The sequence below is a fragment of the Tympanuchus pallidicinctus genome, unplaced genomic scaffold (assembly GCF_026119805.1).
Source record: "Tympanuchus pallidicinctus isolate F22 unplaced genomic scaffold, pur_lepc_1.0 scaffold3, whole genome shotgun sequence".
NCBI classification, from domain to species: Eukaryota; Metazoa; Chordata; class Aves; order Galliformes; family Phasianidae; genus Tympanuchus; species Tympanuchus pallidicinctus.
The window spans coordinates 36,074,828-36,102,605 of NW_026294747.1; the positions used below are offsets into that span (position 1 = coordinate 36,074,828).

Genomic DNA, 27,778 nt, shown 5'->3' on the forward strand with positions numbered 1-27,778 from the left:
CTAATTTGCTGTGTGTTTATTGCTAATATTACTTGAGAAGCAAGGGACAAAAGAGATTTTGAGTAAGTAACTCTCATTTAGCGTTCTACATCAGTTGATGGTCTTAAGCAGTGATCTCCTGAAAATTTTGGTGCTCAGTTTTTGTAAATAACTTGTCCTTCAGGTTCATTTGTACACTCAGAAAAAGAATGCATAAAAAGTTTTCAGGATGAGGAAGTAATTTGGTATACTATAAAAATAATAGCAAAAAGAAATGGAATTTTGGATATTGTTTAAAAAATGTATTTTCTATTTGCAAAATTAAATTAGAGTATCAGTAATTAATTAGAGAAATAGCATATGTTACTTTCTTCAATTAATCTATCTAAATATTCATTAAAGGTCACAATAACCTTTATTAATTGATGTCACTAATTGTGGGCTCACTAAATATCTTTCTGACTGAAGACAATTCTTCCATCACTACTTGCATATCAAAGCATATTATCAAATACAAAGATCAGCAAAAATCCTGACACAATCGCATTCTGTAGAGCATTACATTTAAAATTCCTTTTGTTTTTAGAGATTATAATAAAATGCTATTTTACGTGTAATGCTATTATAACAAATAGCATTTTATTCTTTTGAAATGCAAAAATGGAGAAAGAACTTGCAGATTAGAATTGCTTTTTCCTGTATGTCTATCTCACTTCGCTATGCCTGTTTTCTAGGCTTTTTTCATAATTGCCACTTCTGTATTGGAATACATCATGTTTCTTTAACCAAATGACAGGTAACTCAAAGCAAGAATACAAATAGTAATATAAAAAAACCCAAACAAATTTGATGAGGTGCAAGCACATTTAATATTTAATGGCTATTCTACAGTGTAACTACCTAAAAATGTGTACAATTCATAGGCATATTTTTGGTCCAAGTCTTAACTACTGAAATCAGTAAAAAGAATGTTATGCCCATACTACAGAACAATTTCCAAATTCACAGCTTCCAGCTAAAGTGACTTCTTTGAAAACAAATTGTGTCGGAGAGCACATCAAAATTGGAAGATTCAAGTACTTTCTGCAGATCACTCATATGTTTATATAATCTGCATAAAAGTCATTAAAAATTGAGGTGCAAGCAGCACATGGGATTGAGGCATTACTTTCCCAGTGTACTAGATTATTTTATCAAAGTTTGTTTATCCTGAACAACAAACAGTACTGTTGGCTACAGCAAAGATACTGCTTTCTTGCTGTGAAGAATTCTGCAAGTATTCCTTGTTGTAACTTCTGCACTTCTGATTATTTTACATACAGAGAAGAAAATCAAGTATACTTTTAATCCCATTGCCTGATAGTTTTTGAACCGATGCACAAAAAAATAATCACCTCTGACTGCTCAGTAAGTACAGCTTTCATACATACATTCTGCAGGACAGAATGGTAAGAACGGTGACAGGCAGCATGTACTGTCTTGTGCATGAACAGAAGGGATGTGGACAAACTGGAGCAAGTCCAACACAGGGCCCAAAAGAGACAGGAACTTCTGAAAGTCAAGGAAAGTCTGGGATCTGGCACTGCTTTGCCCTGAGAAGGGCAGGCTCAGGGAGATCTTGTCACTATATGTGAAAACCTCATGTGTGGGCTGCGGCTGACGAAGCCAGACTGCTCTTTCGCATTGGTGCCCAGGGACAGGACAAGAGGCAAGCTGAAAAACTAAAATACAGGAAACTGTTTCAACATAAGAAAAACTCTTCTCACAAAGGTGACTGTACAGGTTACCCAGACCGGTTGTGAAGTTACTCAGAACCTAAGTGGGCATAGCCTGGAGCAGTCGATCCTTCCTGAGAATTCTTTGAAATGAAGTTGATATGGACACTGCCACCAGAGATCCCTTCTAATCTCAGGTATCTGGGATTTTGTGACTGACCAATTTCAATTAAAAATATCACAGAGATAGATATAAAAAAAATATTTTAAATTATTATTACTATTATTATTATTTAAATCAGCTGCTGGAAAGTCAAGCTAGACAGGTTTTCAGTCTGATAGTCTTACCTGCTTTTATTTAAAGAGAAATAAGTATTTTATTTAAAGGGAAATAATAAATAAATAATTGTGCATTCAACAGTCATATATCTAGTTGCAGCTATTAATTACAAGTCTATTTATGCAGCCACTGCACCAATCTAGCCATAGTTCATGCTGACTCTGCCTAACAGTAAAATCACATGGGTGCTAGCCAGGTAATGAGGTTATGGGAAGATATTAGGGAAGAACTGAAGAGAAACACAGACAGAGCATCCCAAAGCACGAAGAAAGTACTGAAATAGCTGCTACTTACAGATAATTAATACATTATTACAAATTGATTCATATGAAACAGATAACAATGAATGTCACTTCTGAGTCTATTGTTGTTACTTAAAATGGGAGAAAAAGCCTTGCCTTCTTGCTTGTGCTGCAAAAAGATTGCAGTATCCTAGTGTTACCTAATGTTAGCAATAAACTATTCAGCTAAGGGTTGACAGATGATGCTATGGTTTGTCTACTATCTAGAGGCTATACTCTTCAAAGTCTCTGAAATAATGCTGCCAACTTTACATTTAGATTCTATGCATTTTGCTGTAAAACACTGAATGCTGTGAGGTCCTTAGCCATTTTTAATAGGAAAGGCAGTTCTTGCAACTGAAAAGACAAAAGCCAGATGCTATCCTTCCAACTACTACATTCTGTGTTAACATTCCAATTTTTCATTTAATTTGAATGACAATAGTTCTTAAACCTCATCCTCCAACTAGTCGTATGTTCCTTAAGCTAAGAGAACTTTCTTTTGCACATTTCCAATATTGTCTAGATGAAAATTTGTAAAGAAATAAATACAAAAAAAATTCAAATAAAAAGAAAACACCTCAACTGTGAATGATGCAACTAAAACTTATAAAACGAAACAAAGTAAATAAAAAAAAACTAATGCTAAAATTCAAGGCCCCCAGATTACCAGTGATTTTGCTTATGTGAAGTTAATGGATTTATGAGAAGGCATTTAAATCCTTGCAGGATCAGAATACAGGGCTTGACCCGATAGCTGCTGAAGCTGACAGAAAGCTTTATTTTTACAGATTTCAGCAAGTTCAGAATTAAACGTCTTTTTTTTTTTTTTTCCTTTCCATGTGAAACATGGAATAATGATGATCAAACTTTAGCAGCAAAGGTATTGCTTCATACCCTATTTTGTAGAGGGAGCTGCTAAGAGCATGACTGATCTGATGCTTCTCTTGCATTGCTATAAATCACAAATAACTAGAGTCATTAGTGTAATATGAGGAAGGTAAGAAACAGACTGCACCAGATGCCCTTCAAAAGCAATCTCTAGTTACTTTTGTTGTGCTTACAAACTGCTTACAGCATCTGCTTGCAACGTATGATAGAGCTTAGGTTTTGCTTTGGGAAAACATATACAAAACACAGCTAATTCCTCTCAAATACTAATATTTTGTTAACACTAATATTTTTTAGGTTTCTGAAATTGCATCTTGTAAGATAACATGTTCTTTTGCTCAGATGTACTTTACATGTACTTTAACTCTGTCAGAAAACCATTAACTTTGATTTATGTGCACCTCAAGATAGTAGAAATTTTCAGATATATATTTAAAAAAAAACACTGATAGAAAAGTATTTTATAATTTCTCTTTTTTTCTGTAATGGCTGAGTTTGGTCATAAACACCCTTAACTACAATTTGATTGTGGAAATTATATATTGTTTACCAGAAAGTTATGAACGGGAATGCCTCTCTGATTCCTGAATTATTGTAGAAAATTGCGGCATTTTTGTAAGTACAATTTTTTTGCATTTTTTAAATCATCTCTCAGTTAAAAGCTCAGTAAATTTTGTTTAACATTAGTGCCTATTATTTGTGTAACTAATTAACATCATGTATGTAGATTATTTCACTCTACTAGTATAAAACTGAATGGTACAGAAATGCTTCTTATGTTGTGAAGCAAAAAGATGGTATCTGCCTGAAATATGATCAATTACCACAATGAGCATGCATTTGACAACGTAAAAGGTATTAGATCTTGACTGTCTGAGAAAAAAAGCAGGAAAATGATGCAAGTTGTGGATGAACTCTTTAAAAAGTGAAGTATTCTCACTTCATGTTGTAGTAAAAAAAAAAAACAACAACAAACACAAAACCAAATAGCAGTTATATACATATATATTAAATGATGTCTCAAAGGCGAACCACAGCATTTCACTCGAAGCCCTGAAATAAGCCAGCCTTTAGCGTCACTAGAAATTCTAAGTCAACATACAAGGCGATCCTTTGTAATGCTCTATCATAAATTTTAAATGTGCAAGCCACACATGATCCTCAGCCATTAAACAGAAATGGGCCAAATTCTATTCCAACTTGCACCATTGCGGGGAATAATGTTTGTAACCAGAGCATAAATCCTGTCAAAATTTCAGCTAACAATTAGTACTGTAAATCATACTGAAATTCTGTCAAGGAGTAGTGAGGAAACTACCACGAGTCTTTTTTTTTTTTTTCCTAAATATTCAAAATAAACCTAAAAGGTTCACGTTCAGGGTGCTCATCAAGTGAGTGAATGTATTTCATTTTTTTATTTGCTGACTAGCATGTTTTGTAATTAATATGCAATATTTACTCTGTGTATCTAATTTGTCTATCTAATATTTAGATTTTTGTTTTAAAGATTTATTCTCAGAGAGTAGCACCGCAAGGATAAAATCAAATAATTCTACTGTGTAACAAAGTCCTTTTCTTTAAGAGGAATCACATCTATTTAGTGAGAATATACAGTTACACAAAATACAAGCAATACCCAAATTGAAAGTGTAACAAAAAAAAAAAAAAAAAATCATTGAAAAGATGTGCCATTATCAAATACATTCAAAAACTTGTTTATTATTAACAAAGGTATTACACTCCTGGTCTTTTAAAATACTTTCACCTGTTTTTTATATAACTGAAAAATGATCAGTTTGATTTATTATACACTTAAATGGTATTTATCTGTACTAAAATTAATTTTTACAGTAATTTTTATCTTGTGCAGGGACAGTGGTAGAGGGAATTTGTCTACAGAATTTGTCTACTTTCAGATTTAATTTACTGAAGTCTAGAGCAGCAGAGAGAAATGAATGTTAGCAGGGTCATTTTCCAAAATGCACGCAGCTTTACAAGGAAATATAGTTCTACCTTCTACTTTCCAGTGTTTGGGCTTCTAAAAAATTTACAAAAAGTAAGGAGTAAATAACTGCTGAAGTAAAAGACAACTACATTTTAAAACACAATTCTTTCATATCAGTAGCCCTGGGACATAGAACAGTAGAAGTTCAGAAAGTGTGTAACTTATTTTTGACCAATACCTGTAACAAGCCATCTAAACAAAGGTCAGTTACACTGTGCAATCTATTCTTTATTTAAAATACAGTTTTACTAATTTAAGCTCCTTTCTCATAGACAAATAAAAACATAACTGTTTTGCATATCTTACCTTGGGGCTGCAAACCGATTATTTTTTCAGTTACTTCCAGTGTTTGCTTTTTCGATAGTTATTTATCAGACCACAGCTAAGGCACTCGGTAGTGCCTTTCACAGTTAAAAGTAAATATGTTTGCCCAACGATGAGAAATGTTGTTTATACTAATTAACTATACTGATAAAAAATTCTGCACAGAATTTTTTCCCATTACAAAAAAAAAAATAAAGCACACAGCACGTACTTCTCAGCTGAAAACAACATGTTCTTAAGTGTGTATAACACGACTTTTTAAAAAACACCTATGGACAAAGATACAAAAGGTAAAAGAGCTGTACTGTCACCTAGTGGATAAAGGTAGTAGACAAGTACACCTAGGATTACTTTTAAGCTACTTGCTATTTTAACAACCTTAAAACATATATTTTTTTTAAATTGATTTCCTGGAGGGGATGAGTAAACAGTAAGATTTGGATCTACTGTGTCAGAAGTCCTATCCGTATTGAAATGACACCCCTACAGATCCTTTGGCTCTGAATACACCTTTAATTGATTCATTGTAATGTGGAACATTACATTCTAAATCTGAATGAAAACATTGCATTTTTAAGATCTTCAGATGTAGGGGAAAAGTCTCAGATGAAGAGGCTGACTGGTAGCACGGACAGCACTTAGAATAAGGCTAAAAAAACAGTGTGACCATTCTCTCTGCCTTCTGCTCTGAATATGTCTTCTTAGTATTGTGTTACTGCCATAATATGTCTTTAAAGAAAGCTTGACAAAGAAAAACTATAGGAGCAATGTTTCTGAGACACAAGAAAGCACCAACACTAGAAAATTTAAGAAACCAAATTCAATGAATAATTCAGTGTAATTATATGCATGGGTTAGACCACTCACTTAGTTTCCTTTTTTTTTTTTTCCCCTCCATAGATAATTTCTTAACATAGGAGCAGGCAAAAATTCCGCTGAAATTTTGCCAAAACTTCTTACACTAGAATTTGGGATTTAGTTCCAAAAAAGAAAATTTGCTGCAGGACACAGGTGTCAGAACTCAAGCCAAATAAATGATGCCAGTCTTCCCACTGCCGTTCTCCTTCAGCAGACGTGGTAAAGTGAGGTGCTAATGCCAGACATCTGAGGGGGCTTCCCTCCACATCCCATAATATCACAGAAGAGGAAAAGGATTTTGGGAATGGTCATTTTACTAAGATACAGGAATTATATGGGAAAATAGTACATCTTATTGAAACAATTTAAGGTAATATCTTCTACTCACATCCCTTGTCACAGCTTCAGAAAAATTATTCTATTCTATTCCAGCACTTGAAACATTCCCTGAAGTTATTTCTTTTCTTTTTTATAACCACTACATCCTTGTCCATGGATTGAGGAATTCTAGAAGAATGTAGCAAACATTGATTTCTCCTGGATGACCATTTTTAGGACTTTTTTTTTAACCCATATTCATTTTGCAACAGTTATGCAGTTCTGTGGGAACATGTATTAGAACACGTTACCACAGACCATTATTATCATAAGAAGTAAGGCACATGCACAGGAACTCACTAAGAGACGCCCTCATGGTGTTGTATTACCTGACTTTAAATCATTTCACCCTTGTTTGCCTTCAGCGAAGCAAACAGATTTACTTGTTCTTAATGCTCTGGTCTGAAGGCTAATTCATTCAACCAAGGTTCACACTAGAGAGAAAGAAGGGGAAAAAAAAAAACCAAAAAAAAGGCAGGCTATCCTACCTTATATTATACTTTTCAGAAGACTTAAAAGCTGAAGTATAGAGCTTAGCACCAGAGAATTTGAAAAACACCAACACTCTCTTTCTATGTAATACATATAGATTCTATCTCGAAAAGTTCAAACAAGTAAATAGTCAACCAACCAATTAAACATTTGTAGATTTCAGTAATATGCACTATACTAGGAGCTGTTTTCCAGTGAAAAGTATATTTTTCCTTACACATTCCTTATATGGGAAGTGATGGCTACACATTGCAAATACACAGCTTGGAATAAACAGTCAACTTTCTGCACTGAACAAATTCTTATGAAGAATAGAGCACAGGCAGAGGTAAATGACTTCAGTGAGAATATCCGCACTTTAAAAGCATATTTTGAGTGGCAAATAATATGATATACTGGGTTGTCCTTAGCGTGTGAGAATTTTGCCTGAACTCGATGTTCACTATAATTACTTGCAACACAGATTCCTAATTCTTGTTCTGGAAGTAGTCAGCAGTATATGCTTTCAGTTTGTTCTTTCAGTGAATGTTCTTACAAGTAAACATGTTTGTTAGAGTACTCATGCTGGAAAGCAAACATCAAAGGGCAAGATCCATCATAGCAATTAAAATAAAAGGGGTTGGAAAAGCATTTACAAATTCCTTCCTAGAATGCAACACCTTTTCAAACATTACAATATTTGCAATATTCAGTGTTACTGCATACGGACATTACAGCTCTTTAAGTGGTACTATGACATGAAAAGATACCTCTAGTGATAAGTAAATAATAAATAATTTAAATTCAAGAACTACTTGAGCTCTAATAATGTTTCACCTGTAGAAACTAGACACGAGTTTCATAGCTATGGAGGTGGGGAATTCATTTTCATTCACTGCACCTTCTTTACAAGGTATAAAAGGAAAATTGGTTACTTTGCACAGACATGATAATCTCTCTGATATGCACAGTATAGCAACATGATGATTTGCAAAAACATTTTTAATTTTGCCCAAGCATGTGTTAGCAAATCATCCAAACTCAAAATACATGTGCTAATAACCCATGTTAAGGCTGAGGACAGTGCAAGAACTGTGGAACTACTTAGTGAAGCAGATATAGCAGTAGAAATCAGGCAGAATTTGCCTGCGATGGGCAGAAAAATTTGGTCAGTGGGTTTTTGTATCACCAGTCATCTGCTTCCTTCCCTATCTAATTAAAGTAGGATGGTTGTGGCATGGCTGCACAAGTTATCAACATCCATATTCTCCAAGCCCCTGAGAGCAAAAAACTGACACCACCTCTCCAAGGTTCTTAATAACTTTATGAGTTATTAAGTTGACCACTTGTGCACTTCTTTTCTTTCATATCTGCCTAAAGGGACAACACCATAAGCAAAACTTTCCGCTAAGTTTTCCTGCTAGTCTTAAGTTTTGCAAGGTTGAAGATGTTGCAGTTTCTTCTTCTATTTCTCAATTCCACAAAAGCAGAACGTTCAGAGAAGTAAAAAAAAAAAACAAACAACCAAACACAAAACAACCCCAACTCTTAAAGAAAGTTAAGAAAAAAATTCCAAAAGAAAAATGCAGCTTTTGTTTAAGTTTCATTTCAGTGAAGATCTAGGGATTGCTCTAAGGATTTATAAAAAGTTCTATTTTAAAAAAGAAAATCCCAGCCTAACACAAGTACTAAATGAGAATTAAAATAACAAATGGCTTAATATATAGCTCTAAACAAAAGATGAGACTAGATCAGGCTCAAGAGACCTTGCTGCAATTCTCAGCCCAACCACAGGCTTCCTCTGTGTGACCTCTGTGTGCCATTCAATCTATCTGACGTTATAGTTCCTTGCCTATCTAATTAAGCTAATACTTCTCTGTCTTAGAGGGCTCCACTGAGGATAAAATTAAGAAATAATAGGTTTTCTATTAGTATAGTTAAGAAACTTACATAAGTAGATTCCTAAAAAGAAATTACAGCAATAAGTGTTACAATGTTTAACACATTTGAAAATACAAATAAGGATTTTGAAAGTAGAAGGATTTATGACCCAAATAATTTTTAAATCTTCCTATATCAACTTAAGAAAAAAATAAAAAGGAAAGAAAAAAAATCCCACAACCTGTTAACAAGCTGCTAATTATACAAACTGTTTACATATAGAACAGGAAGTTGTAAATGCAAAATTACTTTCTGCAAGTAGGTTAATTCCAGAATTAACCTATAATAATTTTAACAATGAACTGTAACACTTGTTCAAATGCACTTGTATTTTGTAAGTTCTAAAGTATAATGTCATAAAAGACTAGTGTTAAGAGCTTTAAATAAGAATTAGCAATCCAGTAAACAACAGATGCCTGCAAGGCTTTCTACTGTTTTCTAAAAGCAGCTGTAGCCTGGAAAATGGAAGCATCATTGCCTTAGGAGAAGACAGCAAGGATGCCAAGCAAATATAGTTAAGAACTCTTCTATGATTTGTTTCAACATGGACACAAATTCTTATGCATCAAAGGGACATGACAAAGTTATTTAACTGCATTTAAACATGCAATTTTTGCTATTTTCATCCAGTATTAATGCTTACATTTGAACATTATGATTAGAAGAACAAGAAACTAAAAGGTCTAAAATTCGAAGGTATATAATTAATACACACATTCATAAGAAATCAGAAAAAGTGCTTAGAAAAAGCAATAGCAGGAATAAATCAAAAGTAGTTTGCTGTCTAGATTTAGCAGAGACAGCTTACCTAAAAATACATTTAACACTTCATATCACTGTAACAGGTCAATGAACAGGGCTACACTTCAGCAGTCTAACTGCATACCTAGCTTGCAGTCAGGGTATCACAGACTGGGCACAGCTTCTACTGTGACAGATATTCTTAGCATGACTGTTGACACAGGCTGACTTGCCCAGTCAAGCTTTTAATATTTCTTGTGTATCTCTTAATGTTACAGCTTCCTTCACTCATCTCACCTCTGATAGCACCGTCATTAAGAAAACCTGCTTCTTCAGCAATAGAAAACCGTCAGGTCCTTCTGAGTCAAAGGTGAAATGCAGTCAATTTACTAAAAAAAAACAACAACAAAACACTAAAAAGTCTCAGCTGCAAGTTACTACTTCACTCTATGCAGTTTTATATTTTCCTTGTCTTTTGAAACAACCCATAAGTGATAATGAAATGCTTAAAGCAGTGAGAATCAGATTTCATCTACCTGAACTGTCTGGCAGCACACTGTGTAACAATAAACGAGTGTTCTTAAGTCACAGCATTTCACTGGAAATGAGGCAGAACTTGTGTATTTTAACAGCTTTTTACAACTAGTAACCACTAGCAAATTTATTTTACTTTCTCAAGGAAGACCAGTGAACGTCCTTAATTTAAACTAAAGGGTCTTTCAGCCCTGAAGACAAAAAGCACTTCTGCTTAGCACCTGAGTAATACATGGAATATGCACAGGTGAATCAAGAGTATTGGAATCAAAGATAGTTTGTCTTTGGCTGGTCTGAAAGGTCTGACTCATTTCCAGTTCTGTGATCATTTATTATCCAGAAAAGAAAGGCTAGCTTTTTGCACTGCAAACACGGTGGTGGTCTGCAGCTCATGATGAATAGATTTCCCAGGTCTGCTCTGAATTGCATGACATAGAGTTTTCCAGCAGGCTCTGACACATATACACCTGATGCATGTTTAACTTCCCTTGCATAGTCAGACCTGAATATCTACCTGTATGTACTTTTTCTTTAAACGTATTATACAGAAAATACATTTTGAGGTGGCAGGTTTTCTAAAATAGTATTATAATACAAACCTGTTTTTCATCAGTAATTTTATTTGAGACAAAGTCTTATTCCCTGCAGGTGTATAAGTCCTCTAATTACTTCAGTACAGCACGGGAGCTTAATTTTGGTGCTAAAACATCAGATTCCATATTTTCAAATTGCATGCTATATTGTGTTTACATACTACTGCGTTTACATTTGTGAATAACAAAAAAAGTAAAAAATAGCATTGATGTTTCTCCTAATTTACACTGTGATAAGCAGCAACTCTATGCAACTGTTCCTGAATTTGGGATTTATATGCCAAACTAAGCTTTTCAAAGTGCTAATCAAAATCAAAATATTAAATGGAAGAATATGACAAAATGAAGAATATTCACTGGCAACATTTAGCAGCTGTCAGTTTGATAGCTACACAGTTCTTTACAGTTTACCTGTTTTTGCAGATAAAAACTAACATGATTTAGTTGATTAGCCTGATGATTATTTTTAGTTCCATTTACAAAGCAAATGTGAAGCCAGTGACAATACAGAAGAAAGAACAGTGAAATGCCTTTTCATTCAGTCCCTACTGAATCAATCATGGTAAATTCTACGCAGCATTAAGCAAAGTAGTTAGTACTGCCTAAGGCTTCCTAGATAATGTAAGCACTGTCTACGATATCCAAAATGCAAAGGAGTCCTCTGAGCATTCATAAATGATGAGTTGTTTTTCAAAAATAAGTTATTTTTAATCACTGAATTCTTTCAAAACAGACCATACTCTAATATTCTTCTAGTTGTACTGAAGTTTACTTGTCCCTACTCTCACAGTAAATTTTGTTGAGCACAGGAACTTCCCTTCACTGTGCTTTGTAAAGCTTAGCTTCCTTTATTTACTCCTCCCTTGATATACCCTCAGTTGATGTCTGTAATTCTACCCAGTTCTTTAACTTCTTTCTCACAAGGAAGAGAATAGAACATTTTCGTGTGAGTGGTAAAGAGTGTTTTGTCATTCTTTCAATACTGATATCTGACCTCTACATTCAAGTACCTCCTACTTCTCTAGTTAACAGGGTAAGAGAGAAAAAAAAATTAAAATAAATAAAATTACAGAGCCCTAAAGAGCATTAGCTATCACCAAGCTTACACCCTTACAACCATTACAAATTTGGAGAGACATTCAGATGACTGAAAGAAGTAATTATTTCCTGGTTAAAATGGCTTGACCACAACTAGAAAAGATTCTGAACTGAGTTCCTTCAGAACTAAAATCAGATGTATAGAACAGTCCTAGTTTAGCTAAATTATTTCAAGTAGTTCCAATTTGCTGGAAGGGAATAGTTCTTGGACAGGTTAACTCCTGGTGGCCTAAGGCCTGAACTGTACATGCACTAACAGCTGTCACTTTTCTACAGTATCTGTGAACAGTACAGCGGAAAATCTACGAACTGTAATGTTAGACATTTTATATAGTAGAATCTATACAGTGACCATCAGACAGAAGTGGTTATTCAGACTAACAGATGAAGGAGATTCTCTTCCTATGCAGATAAGATATTAAAAAAATGAGATGGCTGGAGAGCCCTGGAGTACTTTCCATGATTTTTCACAAGCCAGATGCTCACTGTGAAGCTGAAAAGATACAGATAAAGACTACATTCTCCATGCGTCTCTAAAGATATCCATGAGCCAAGACAACCTGGACCATTTGATTGCTACTTTCTTGATATTGTTATTTTAAGGCCAGGTGAAAAACAAACAATGTATAAAGTACCCTATCTATGTGAAGAGATATTGAGCCTATTTTTTTGGACTGAAGGGCTGAAGAAGTTCTCATTTCACATTTATTTCAATTAAGAGCAGTATGTATGCTGCTCTTCTTGTGATAATGTTGTTAATATACCTTGCCAAATTTTTTTGTTTGCTTGTTCTTTAGTATTTTGAATATCAGAAAGTACCCTAAAATATTAAATTCTGCTTCCAGAGTGGAACTTAAGTTTTACATGGATTTGAAGAATGGTTTTGGATATGCATATATTCACAGTTTTAATTTTAATTCTGGGTTCAGATAACAGGCTGGTGCAATTTAAAGTGTAGTATTCTGAGCTGTAAGTGAAGATATCCATTATTCTACTGATTTGATTGTGTAAAAGAGAAAAAATAATTAATTTATTAATAGTGACATGATCTTCCAGTTCCATTTGCAATTGTTAGGAGCTGACGTTCTCCCATTTTCTTAGAGATTTTTCTTTACACGAAATTCAACAGAAATAATCTTCCAAACTGAAGACAGATGTATTTGAATTGTATATCAACTGTTATTTTTGCCTTCAGTAAGAAAATGAAGGTAAACAAAGTTCTATAACATCTGCTCAGAAAGTCAATCCCAGAATCCTTTCTCTAAATATTCTTTAAATATTCATCTGAAATTTTCAGTTCAATGGAGTATTTTTAAAAGGAAAAATTAGATTAAGAAAAATAGTAGTTATAAAATAATCTAAGGTCATCCATGAACTCATGATGGGAGAGAAAAGGTCAATACAGATTTTTTATCCAGAAAAAAATGAAGAAAAAAAGACACTATACCAAGTCCCAGTTTGGTCATACATTTTGGTACCAGTCAATAAACCAGACCACCGCATATAAACAAAACATTCCATTCAACATTATGTCAACCTTTAACAAAAAGATCATCAATCACTGCAAATGCATGTTCTGTGCACCTGTATAATCTGATGGACATTCTTTCAAGTTTTTATTTCAACACTGTGTCTGTCAGAATTACCCCCCACTATAAACTTACTATTAATGTTGGGAGAAGTATTCCAAATGTCACAGAAATGAATTAGTATCACACTGAGCCCAAGACTTAAGAGAGTCACCATGTGCATTTATGTATTTTTCCTCCTATAATACTGACATATTTATATCTTTTCCAGTCTGCTCTAGGTCTGGTGGAACTGCACAGCACATGTCTCATTTACTTTGCTATAAAATGGTGACAAAAAACCCCACAACCATTATTTGCATCATTTTTTTGAAAAAAAGTTAGTAATGACCTCCAAATCTAAGATGCTCCAAATTAAAACAAAGAAAAAAACCTGGCCCAATTATATGAAAAAATGAGGTAGAACATGTGTTGTGCTGTATGTCATTTCTATTGCGATGTTAGAACTTTGTTGGGTTTCACATGTGATGTGATTTCATTTTTGCTTTCAAATAATTTTATGAGAAGTAAATTCAGAGTTTCAATTTGTACATTTAGGATGGTATGTTTGATAACAAAATACCCTTCATTTAGGCAAAGATATAATAGTATAAAAAAGCTGCTAGGCATAGCTAGACAATTAAAACTAGAAATAAAACACTTAACAATATTGGTTAGTCTTCAAAAAATTTCCTAAGTCCTTTGTATTCTCTGCCACAAGGTTTTATGATTTTTAAAAATATATAGGTTAGTTTAAACAAGAGCTAAGTAAAGGAAGATGTGTAATGCCTCTTACATCAGAGAACCCTACTGCAAAATAGTGCTTTTCTGATTTCCACAAACGTTGAATCAAATTGAGTATACTGCTCATGAGCACAACATTTGAGAGATTTATAGCAAATATATGATAGGAACAGGCTAACACTGATTTGCCACAAAGTAAGAAAACAACTTTCAGATTGGGACAGAAAATAGTGTTTCAAAGAAAAGAGACTATTTTCCATTTTAGTTTTTCAAAAAACATATACGAACACGTGCATGATTTTGAGAGCAACCCACTTGATTTGTGTCTATCCCCTATATCTATAAAGGTAGGGACAGGATAACAATATATTTGGGATATTATGCATTTTGGAATGTCCATTTGACTTTCTGAAACAAAAACTGTACTTCTCAACTTCCTCATTACATATGCAGTGTAAAGAAATCCAAGTGCGTAAATGCAGTGTGTTTAATTTTCTGTAATCTAGCTAGATTTTTTATTTATGTTTTTCCTTACATCACTGATTCAATAATTTGCTCTGGCACAATTCAACCATCTGAAGTTTCTTCAGTCTTCACTTGTACCCTAAAAGACTGTCACTATGAACAAAGCAGAATCTTGAACAAATGAGTGGTGATCCAGGTCACAGCTCCACTGATTTTATTAAGATGAAAAGGCAGTAAAAGTCACTAAAGGTCATATTATGAGACCCTCATCCAGATTTTACTAAAGCAAGATAAATTCCAGCTTCTATAGACTTCAAGAACAGTTTGCCTGAAGAAAAACTTGCTGTATGTTTAATGGTTTGTCCTGATGTGAACAACTGTCACTCACTGGTAGTAAGGACGCAGACAACTCATAAATACATTACACAGATACTAAAAACAGAAAACAAGACTTTCACAAAGAAATTTTTTTGGCTCATGTGGCTTAGGAATTCTTTGCTGGATCCTGGAATTGTTTCATTTGGACCAGGTATTAGATTTCTCTCTACAGCTGTGTGAATCCTGCAGGGTTCAGTTCACAAAATGAACCCCTGCAGTTTGATTCAGAGGGCTTGGAAAGGAACCAATATTTCTTTGTTCACTTACAGATTTAGGCATTTGGTCATCTCTTGGCACCTTTACATTAAGAGATTGATCCCTGTAAACACTAACGAATGAATGCCAGGCAGCCAGAAGATTCCTCACGTATACTGAAAGGGATATAATTAACAGAGCTCTGCAGTCACAGAGTTCCCTGAGAAGATGACTCTAAGCAGGAAGAATAGAAGCATTTTCCTCTCCTGACTACTGGGAAATCATGCCATTAAAGAGGGCCAGAAATGGGGAAAGCACCAACCAGTACCTTGGGTAACTCCACTCACAGCGCATGACTGAGATATATTCTGAAGAAGCTGAAAAGTAACAACAGAACTGAATTCCTGTAGATTCTCAGAAACTATGGAACAAGGATGTACTAGGCTACTTGATTTAAAAATTGTTAAGCATTTCAGGATGAATGAATATAGTCGGCTACACAAAGAAAATTGCAGGATATTCATAGTTACAAATGGTCACAACCTTCGTAAACACAGACTGAGATTCTCTTCAAGGCACTGCTTCTGAATTAGAATAAATTTCATACATTATAAAACAATTTGTTCACCTCTCCCATGCTTCCAACCTCACCACTTTGGGCCCCTGCGTTCTTTGTATTACACAGTAACAGATATGCAAAATATTTCCACTTTGTGAAGTTACTGCTTCTTTTTACTTGACCTTTTCTGATAGTCTGCAGCTATCAAGCCCTGCATTAAACAGAAGTTAACATCTTTCACTTGTGCCTCCTTTCAGTCCCTGCATCTCACAGCATCAAATTAGACTGAAGGCATTAGGTTACCTTCACAAATCATTTGTCCACCAACGCTACAGCTGAGCTATCATTTATACTAGCAGAGTTGCAGATTATATTACTCACATGCTGTGCTGGCTTCTAGTGTTTCTTCAAAAATGGCTGATAAATTAAAGTCAGTGATTGAAATTCATCACTTTGCATTGAAGAGTCTGGTGTTAATCCAAGGGTGAATCATCTTATGTACTCTCCCTGGTGTGAATGAAATGCCTATATCTTTGCTGGTGATATTGCAGGAACAGGGTGAGTGGGGTAAATGTGAAGAATTCTGAGAGAATGCATGTGAGAATTTGGATGAGATTGAATCAACCTCTTCTGCAAATTTTTTCACAAGGCAAGAAGGAAAAAGAAATAAATGGTTACAAAATTAAAGATTTGCTAACTCTACAAAGTGTTTTAATTCAATGGATGGACACAATTTTAAACAAACTTATTTTCATGTCTGTAATGAAAGGTTACACTTTAACCAGTAACAGTAACCAGTAACACATTCAACCAGTCAAACTTTAGACCAAGCTATTATAATGTACTCCACGTGAGCCTGCTTTTAAAAACTAACTGTACACTGGACTTTTGTAGAGAAGGGTAATAAAAACAAATCAAGACCTGTGCCTGTGGGACTAATGTTACATTCGGTATTTGCCATGTGTCAAGGGAGAGCAATGTCAAGGTTTTGCAGTCTTACGCTATTTGAGATTAGCTTTGCTGGGAAGAAAAGATGGAAAGAAGAAAAGATTAAAAGGAAGGAAATCTTCAAATTGGGAGAGGATAAGAAGCAAAACCATTCTGCTGAAGATCTAGAAGTCTGGGATCAACACTGAAGAGAATCTCCAGCTGCACTGATGGCATAGTTCTTTGAAGTAGTTCTATTGCCTTATACTTCTGTGATTCATAGCTATTTTATTCTTTTGCTTTATATGTTAGAACTGTAATAGATTGTGTGCTCCTCCTGTACAAAATACTGATCATCACATGCATTTCATGGGTAAGTGCATTTAATGTGGTTAATTTGTACAAAAGCAGGTCAAAACATTCAAGACACTGAGAACAGTGATTATAGTATGAAGTAAGTGTTAATTTATGAGCAGTTCTCTCTGCTTAATGTACTGAGGGGATGGTTTTAAATCAGTGCTCCACAAGCTCAGAATTAATCTCCTTGTATGACATGTCTAAATGAGGTAGCATACAGTCATGAAAAGAGGCATTTAAAAGCACAGTCAGTAGTCACAATGTCTGATAAAAATATTCAAGCAGATAGTTCTTTGGAAGCGGTTTTCCTAATCAGAAAGGAATGTTGTATTAATTCATCATATCTTGACACAGTTTCTGGAACCATATGTGCTGCAGATCCTCTTCTAGTTTGGAAGACAGCAAGACTCTCAGGATAGAAAAGCACACAAAGCACATCTGGGAATGAAGAAGTCCTGTAGACTGCTGGTTCTAAGCGCATTGCATGAAGCCTGAATTGGAATGGAGTTTAGGTGTGCTGAATCACTTTTAGATCTATTATGTGGACACTGCTACCACTGTTCTATAAAAAGATCACATTCTGTCCATTATGTACACTGGTGTTACAAACCCATAAATCCAGTCATAATTCTGCTATTCTTGCTTCCTGAGCACTAGAGATGAACATAAGAAGCATGCAGGGTTGCTAGGTTGTAAGCAAAAATAGGGGGCTGGGCAGAGGGGAAGCAATGGGTGAATAAAGATAAAAAGAGAATGTGACAAAAGTAATTTAATATGTGAAATGCATTTATGATTTTTCATTAAGGATGCAGATATTAACAAATAACTGAAAAGAATGAGAATTATTTGGGCCCCTTATAAAGTTTTACATATCACAAAATACTATGATTATTATGCTATAGGCTGTTCAGTTTGTTCAATCATATGAGCACAAGCAAGTCTGTGCTAGGTCAGCTCTGTCCAGCCCAGAGCCCACCAGATGAATGTTAGAGAATGGAGTGAACAGAGCGATGCCCTTGCCCTTCAATAGGACCCAGTAATTCCTTCTGTATTTCGTATTCCTCGGAACTTCTCAGCACTTCATTATTTCAAGGTGAGTCTTACTCTGAGAGTCCCAGCAAGCTCCAGCCTATCTTTATAGACAGGGAGAGGCAGACTGTAACTGTGTATCTTCAGAACGTGGTAACACAATAGCTGGAAAAAGAAACATAAATTCTGTTCTCGTTTTGTTCTGTTCCCTTCCACATAACTTCTAACACTGAATCTGTTCTCCTTTGAAAGAAGCAATTATTCTCATGTTTTCACCAGACTATTATTTGCCTCTTTTGCTAAGCTTGAGATCTAACTTGGTAAAAATAGGTATATTTATTCATATGCAAAGCCGACATCTTTTTTTTTTTTTTTCTTTTCTTTTCTTTTCGAGAAATCTCAATGTTGATTGTTTTCTGTGAAAACTGACCATTTGCACAGTTTCTATTTGTTCAGTTATTTATCCAATGTCAATAAATTTTTTGTTATTCTCTGGCAGATTCTACAATAATCTAATGAAGAAATTCTTGAAAATCCATCTTGCCCACATCTCTCTTGACTCCTTCTGAATACTCCCATAGCTTACCTTAACTTTACTATTTTGATTTACCCCAGATGCTTACTAAATCTAGACAATTCCAGTTCCTGCTAATCTACATAGCACAGATGATAGATTCTTCCCTGTGTGTTTCCTCAATGTCACCCAAAACTCTTTGTAAAAAATAACAGAACCATTAATCTTAACAAAACAACAGTATGGTATTCTGGCTTAGTTCCGTGGCTGGCTTACCATGGAGCCTAGCAGGTCCCTCACTGATCATAGAATCACTCAGGTTGGAAAAGACCTTAAAGATCATCGAGTCCAACCACAACCTAACCATACTACCTTACTAACAACTATCCACTAAATCATGTCCCTGAGCACCACATCCAAACGGTTTTTAAACACATTCAGAGATGGTGACTAAACCACCTCCCTGGTGAGACTATTCCTGTGCTTAACCACCCTTTCTGTAAAGAAGTGTTTCCTAATATCCAACCTAAACTTACACTGGCACAACTTGAGGCCATTTCCCCTCATCCTGTCACCTGTCCCCACTGAGAAGATACTAACCCCACTCTCACTGTAAGCATCTTTCAGGTATTGGTAGTGAGCAATGAGGGGAAACCTCATTATGGCCTTCCAGTATTCAAAGGGAGTCAATAAACATGAGAGAAATCAACTTCTTACATGGATCGATAGTGATAGGACAAGAGAACTTGATCTTAAACTAAAGGAAGGGAGATTTAGATTAGATATCATGGAAGTTCTTCACTGAGAGAGTGGTGAGATGCTGGAACGGGCTACCCAGAGAGGTTATGAATGCTGGGTTCCTGGAGGTGTTCGAGACCAGGTTGGAAAGAGTCCTGGACATTCTGGTCTAGCATTTGATCTAAGCATTTGGCAACCCTGTCTGTGGCAGAGGGATTGAAATTTGATGATCTTTTACATCCTTTCCAAACCTAGCCATTCTACAATTTCTATGACATACATAAGAAAGAAAAGAGAATATGGCTACCTTTTTCCATAATAGCTAGCTGTTTGTCAGCTGAGGCATTAGAGTCTATATGAATAGTTTAAAGCAACTTGGTTGATTTCCAATGAAGAGCACAGGTGAGCCACCATATAGCAAACACGCAGTGGAGAACCGCAAACGGTCAGTGATATATTCAACTGGCACAACTGAATGCAAAAAAATTTTCAGGCTAAACCTGAGCGTCACTTGCCAAACTGATATTATGGCTTAGGACAAATATTACTGAAGTGGATTTTTGTAATAGCTTTTGTTTTTTTCTGTATAATTGTAAAGGGAATCCTTAAGTTCTTTTAAGTAGATAGGCAGTTGAAATGAAAACAGTTTTTACCCAGATATAAGTAGATACAACCAAATCTGGACAGAGATGTTCAGCTGCATGTGTTTGCCCATCAATAAAATTGTGACAAAAAGCCTAGAAAAAAATCATTGAGAAAGCAACAAAGCAGGACTGAACAGGTATGTAATGACGCCGCTTTTTCAAATTCAGGAGACTCTGCTCTTTTCGGTGGGGTAGTACAAAGCAGCAATAACATGAGTGAGAGAGAAGAGGGGACACAAAAAGTTTCTCTCCTCTGCGCCTTAAAATTATGATGTCTAATCTCTGCACCAGGAACAATACCAGAAATATTTGTCCACGTGCTACTGATTCAATAAAAGGAGGAATCTTTCATAAAAGGAAGTCATATCTCACAAGGCTGCTTCAAATAATGCCTGTTGCCGGCAAATAAGTGAGACTGAACCGGTTGATAAAGACGAGGTGCAGGAAGCACATAACATGATAGCCAGAAGCTGGGGAAATATACCGGAAGATATACTTATATATTTTCCACTTGCTCTGTTCTTGAATTATTTTCCTAACCACTTTCTCGTGGCCATTGTCATGAAGACACTTACTGGACATTTGCTCTGACCCAGTGCATACATTCCTATCTCATGATATTGCACAGTATTTATAGAAACTTAATAGTTCTGAGGCTTTCGCCCCTCTGCTAAACCTGGTTAAGACAAGCAAAAGAGCGAAAAAGTTAAGAAGGGGAAGGAGCAAAAGGCAGCAAGAGACACACTGCAGGATTACATGAGCCTCCTTTCCTCACATTCCTGAACAATTCCAGTAACAGCTTCTGCTGAAGACTTGGCCACAGTTTTTGCCTTGAAACATTAAGACTTCAGTAGTATCCAAAATTCAACAGGGCATTTTGAATATTGCTCACAAACATATTTGGATTTAATGATAAGAATCCCATGGAGAGCATTTTTCAGAATTCATTTTCTTTTAGCAATATGTTCCATTTTCTGCGATACATATGAATTAAAGTTTCCAAACATATTCAAACACTATGTCCTTGCTGATATATTAGCATTTACATTTCTCTATTCTAAGTGAGGAAATATCTTAATTAAGGCTATTGAGCAGTTTAACCAATTAGGTATACTATATTAGCTGATTTAATGTGGAATTTTACTGTAGTTTTGCATATTTCAATTTTTTTAGAACTCACTAAATAACATTGTTATTAAAAAAGCAAGGAATTTATCCTACTCTACATTAAATTTACTTTGACTTAATAGGTTTAAATTATTTACTAGGACATATTTGAACATACCAATACCATGAAAATCAAAACTGTTCTAAGCTCTGCTGTTGATTCATATAACCGAGTAAGAAGTTAAATAAATCATTAAATAAATAAAATCTAAACACACTGGAACTTTCAAAAAATGAAATTGCAATTCTGTAGCATGAACATATTTCTAATAAGAATTTATTGCTATTTTGAATTGTAAATGAGCTATTTGGAATATAAATAGGACCATCTGTAAATAATGGTATTCAAGTACCCATCACAGATGAAAACAAATTTATTTTGCATCATTGTAGAAAGCACTTTATTTGGAGAGATCCATAGTAGTAATTAGAGAAAAGTGCATTCAGTATGTTGAAAGCAACTGGGTTAAGGGAAGAAGTGACAGGGAAAACCTCGTGGCACAGGAAGTCCTTTCCCTTTTCAGAACGTCATCCATCATGCTGGGGAAACGGCAGGAGAGTAACCTACTACTTCTTAATAGGCTTCTGCATAGAGAGCTCCTTTGAAGCAGCAGCTGCCCATAGTAAATTTCGCTGACCCTTACAGCCTTTCTCCAAATTTTCCAACTGCTTTGTCTCCTGACTTACAACTTAGTGTTAGGTCCAAGTCACAAGCACCTGACAAAACTTAGAAGCTCCAACAATGTGAGAATGTAAAGCTTTCAGGGATGTTGTTTTTTCCATACAGCAGTAGCAGAGAAACATGATGCCATTATATTTACCTATAGAGAAACTTTTCTCCTCTCAAAACAGGGACTACTTTAAAGGATGGCATTACATTATAAATGTATGAAGTACAGAACCTAAGAAAACCAAAATGTTAGATTCTTGGCACAGAAATTAAGACTCTGCAATGACACCAAGTGCTATATCTTATTTATTAAACCTTAAGCATGTAATAGTTCAAGTCTGCTGTATGCACCAAACTGTTGAAATTAAATATTAATATGCAATTATAAAGAACAGCAAAGAACAGGATCCTAACAGTATTCAACAAATCAATTAAGCCTCACAATGCACGTTTAGTCATGTCTTCCTAATCAAACGCAGTCTTGCATTTTTTTTTCCAATGCAACTTCTGCTGTCACAGTGCCAGCAAATTACTTGTTCTATTTAATTTATTCTTAAATCTTTCCTTCTCCTGTCCTCTCTGATACCAGAGTGTCATCCTATTCCTGCTCCTTGTCTGTTTCCTGTGGATTGCTGTTCTCTTATTTTTCTTAATGCTGACTTTTTTTTTGTTTCCTATATCCATAGCAGAAAGATAGGTGTTCTTTGCACTCCACATAATACTCTATGTGCATAAATCTTTCACATCTTTCACACACAATCCTTCATCTACAAAAAATATATTGCAACAAAAGCAAAAAATCACATGTTTGTAAGATAGTCCAGTCTTTTCCACAAATTTTGCAAACCAGACTATAGGTATATTTTCCCATTTTCATGTGCCTCTGTTTTCTTAGTCATTTTTCACATGGATTGGATAGACAATACAAGTTTTATTTAACTTCAACAGTGGTGAGTAATCTAGCCCAATATAAATGCTTGGCAGGCTTATGTTAGTGTTGGAGCTCCAGCTATTCTGTTAATGTTCAAGGTTAGCTCTTCTGTACAGAATGCTGCTAGATTAAATTGTGTTTAACACCAAAAATAGAACATTAGCACACTACAGTACTATGGCATTGCATGATCACCATTTGTTCTTTACATGCATAATAAAGGGATTGTACATCTTCCTTAGTTCCTCATAAATAGAAAGCCACATAATGACTGAAAAATATTCATTCCAAGATCATCTGTTCCCAAACAACAGGAGATCAGGTAGGAGATCAGAAGAATATTTGCCTCTATTGGAAGTGTAACAATGAAGTTAGAAAATAAATAAAGAATGAGATTAATTTGCTAGCAGTATAAACACATCTAACCAAAACAAAAGGAAAAAAATGTTATGTGGAATCAGAATTTATGACTTTATCTGTTTTTGAGATAATGCAAGTTAATGTTGTCCTTTACGCACCACTCTATGTGAAGATTTCTAAATAAACAAGTAAAAGCATTGCTTCATGAGAAAATTTCATTGCGTTTCCTCTTTTAGAATCATTGTGAATGAGCAGGAGAAATAAAGATTAAAATAGAAATCTGACCGAATGATTTGTACAGCTAAACTTATATTCATGAAAATCCAACATATGAGCACTGAATGTGTTGTAGAGCGACCTGAAAGCCAGGCAACACTAACATACTCATTAAACATTGAAAATGCTCCTAAATGGGGAAAATCTCACCCGCACTTGTAGTTTTTAAGATTCTAAGTAAAGCACAATTAGAAACAAAATTGTAAATACACAGAGTCTTGGAATGTACTGAGTTGCCTAATGAAAGCAATATCTTCACTAAGTACCAAAATTGGAGAAAATGGTGTAAAAATATTTTTCTCCAGAAAAATCATGGAGAATAAATGCTCAAACAAGCTAACTTTTTCTTAGCAAGGGTTTTGTTTTTTGTTTTTTGTTTTTTAATTATTTTTTTTCTACTTCTTTATGTTATTATCTTTTACCTGTGATTAAGCCCATCTCAGAGCAAATTAGAAATACCCATTTGAGAAATGGGGCATACACTTGGGTCATGAACTCATGGTAGGTCCTAAGCAACTGCAAAGCACATAGCAGAATGTTTGTATGTTGTCAATAACATAGTACTGATCACAATGAAAAGATGCACACTTGTACCAGGTAGCATAGCAAGAATTAATTTGGCAAAATTAAAAAAAGCACTTTGCAGGGCTTTCTTTGCTTTCTGTATTATGAACATACAACTCAGGCAGGATTTGTAAAGATAACTCTGAGCTGAAAGTTTTGGGTTAGATAAAATGTAACTCAAGGAATGCTTCTAAGGTCCTGTACCTTGCCAAGTATTGTAACAGCCTTGCTACTTGCATGAAATAAATCTGGAATCTTTAAAATTCTGGAATATAATAAAAGCCCCATTTAAAATAAACAGGGTACGGTCTCCATCAGGGAGAAGAAGGAATATATGAACTCAGATTAAAACAGCTTCCAGAATGAATTAAGACTAATTTGGTAACATGAACTTTAGAAAGCAGTTTTGAAAGTACATTCAAGATCTGAATTGCTCTGGAGTATCTCAGAAATTCTCAGTAAGTGTGGTAAAGTAAAAAATCTAGCTCTGTTTTGAATGAAAATATTAAGATGGAATACCACCAAACCTTTGGCTCCCACCTGAGGAAGCGACATCAATTTCTCAGGGTAATAAAATTTGAGTCTGTGTGTCATGGTTCTATGTTTTTTGTTTGTTTGTTTGTTTGTTTTTATTTTGGGTTAACAACTACATCCCAAATGGAATAGCTGATTTTACAAACAAACAAACAAAAAACATAGAACCATGACACTGTGTTGCAAGGCCTTAAAAATTCAATTGAAAAATAAAACAACAAAAGGGTCTACAAATTTACTTAAACATTGCAGAGGTAGTGCATGCTTAAGTACTGAAACCTGATTGTCAAAATTTAAGCTAAAGAAGAAGCTAGTAAGAAATCAGTAAAATGCCATATGAAATAAAACTTCTTTTAAAAAGTATGTACTGGGAGAGATGGATATGGAGTTCAAAATTCAATATACACAGAGGCTAAACCACGGAAATAATCAAAGATGAAGAATAGCATGAACCATCTATTTCCCAACAATTAGTATATGAATAGAGAAAGAGAAATGGTAATATACATATATATATATATATATGTATGTATATGTAATATGTATATGTATATGTAATATATATATATAATGGCATAATGCCCCATGAGGGAAAAAACTGGAAAAAAAAATGCAAAAACTCAGGACATCTAGTAGGAGGTTAGGTCACAAAAAAAGAATAGCTGAAGAAGAAAACTGCAGAGAAAACATCTGTGTGTAGTGCTACTGCTGAGAGAACAGGGATAAGAAAATTCTCGTGTACACCAATACTAAGCAGTCTGAAACTAAAACAGCATTGATATGGGACTTTTCTTACAAGATCAAGAGGAAGCAGCAATGCCATCTGCTGTTTGCTTTGAAAAATTGCTAGAGTACATATTCCCATGTGTGGATCCTCCACCTCTTCTACTAAGAAGTCACTTGAAAAATAACCATGAAATAACACAGGGAAAACATCTGCATGGAATACAGCAGACCACCAGTAGTGAAGCACAGGAAAGCCAAGAGAGGAGGAGAGAAAGGGTTGGAACAATTCAAACTCATCTAAGACTAGGTCAGAGACAGGCACCCCATGGTGTGGCATAACCTCCATATGTATACATATGTATAACCACTCACTGATTGTCTTTTCCTTTCATTACTCAGCAGGAGTAAGCCAGACTTCTCACCCATCAGACTTGTATCATGCGAGACACTGTGTGTGTAGTGAAGCCAAATACTACAAAGAATGTGCTAAGGAATCTGTAAGGCATGGCATGAGAATGACTTACTCCTTCCTCTCTCTATATGCATATGTCCCACCTAGCACAGTAAGAACATGGTAGTGTATTTATCATTATGGATGGAGAAATTACTCACTTCCCATATTTCTAAAACTTATTTCAAAGAATATGAGATCTTCAACAATATGAAGAGCCTGGCTTGTATAAATTAATTAACCCCTCACTACTGCTTTTTCTTATTAGAGAATTATAGTTACTGATACTCCAGCAACTGTATTTGTAACATTGTATGTGTTCTGTTAAACCATTCAACAATAAAAATACAGTAAATTCATGGGCACTAAGATATTATGGTACAATCTAATTACTGTAGGAGACAGACAGCATTAGTGTACCATAGAAAGAAGATACAAAGCATATTTACCATCTTATAAGTATCTTGGCTGTCTTATGAGGGCACGTTCACCAGTTCCACAGTCCCTTCAGAGGTGATATTAAAATACACTGCCAACATATAGACTAGTCTTAAAATATACACATCATAACAAAAGGAATTCTAGATAGTTGTGAGATTAGGTAAGTAGTTTGTCTAAATAGAATTTTAAAAAAACAATGGCAGAACATTTTAAAAGGATTGATGCATTTGCACAGTATGTGATTGCAGTTTAGAAATTATACACTATTAAAAAGTTATGAAATGAGTTAGAGAGGATGATAAGCATCATTGCAAAATGACTGAAGAAAAGTCTACATAAAGAATGAATTTTTTTTAAACAGTAGAGCAATCATAGTGAATTGTTTCTTTCTCTTCATCTCACAATCTCATTTTAATTTTAATAAGTTAATTAATTAAGAAAGTTAACTCATTTTCCATTACATATATACTCTATATCTGTAGTTCTGTAAAGAGCTACTCCACATTTCGTATTTCTGTAATGCAACAATAGGATGGAAAGTTTTGAAATAATAGTAGAGTGGCGAAACTGTTGGCTACAGCAAATGCAAACAAGCCCAAATGCAGCAGCTGCAGAAATGAAGGAAAAGATCTTCTCAGCTTCAGAAGGCCTTAGGTAGGCACGGATCTCAATAAAAGACACCCTCACCCCCACTGCCAGGTGTGCACTGCGTACACCTGAGCCCCCCTGGGTTGGCCTTCCCTTTCCACCATATGCTCAGTCACTGTTTCAAGCTATGGCTTAGCATTTCCACTACAGTTTCCACTGATATTACTGCCTACCATCCCCACTCCCAAAGAAGTGCTTTAGTTTTAAATTTGAAATGGTAGCAATGAGGACTAAGCATGATTTTACCAGCAAAGCAAAGAAAGAATGGGATGCTGCTACATAATCTTTCAATATTATATGACCATAGAGTGACTGAGATTGGTAGGAACTGTAGACAGGGCCTCATCAGTCCTGAAGAGAGGAAAGGGATCAACATTCCATTACCTGCTGGCAACACTCCTTCTAATGGAGCCCAGAATACCATTGGCTTTCTGATATGGTTCAAGTAAAAAAGGTGTCAGATTTTTTTTTCTGAATGTGTTCCTCAATCAGCTTACATTAGTCATTCTCAGAAGAATTTAGCACTTAATTTAATGTGTTGTGCAGATATTCCTATCTTCTCATGCAGTTTGAACCATCTATTCAGTATTTCTATAGGGTTGTTCACGTGGACTCTACACCTTATACATACTTCTTCCATTTCATGAATTGATGGAGTAACACCTCACCCAAATTAAGGCTGAATAGAAAATGCGAATATGTCAAGATTACTTCTTCAACCATTTCTCCTTGATTAACAAAAA

The 27,778-nt window shown here is 35.0% G+C and overlaps 1 protein-coding gene across 4 annotated transcripts in view; it reads right to left on the minus strand.

Annotated features, from left to right (window-relative positions):
• Positions 1-27,778, minus strand: part of SLC25A21 (solute carrier family 25 member 21) — a 222,504-nt gene that overhangs the window by 116,434 nt on the left and 78,292 nt on the right. Inside the window, exon 2 of one of the 4 annotated variants that reach the window (XM_052696865.1) lies at positions 10,222-10,313. The exons of the other annotated variants lie outside the window; for them this stretch is intronic. The gene's annotated coding sequence lies outside the window, so the exon portion shown is untranslated. The remainder of the gene's footprint in view (positions 1-10,221; positions 10,314-27,778) is intronic. 4 annotated transcript variants of the gene reach the window in all.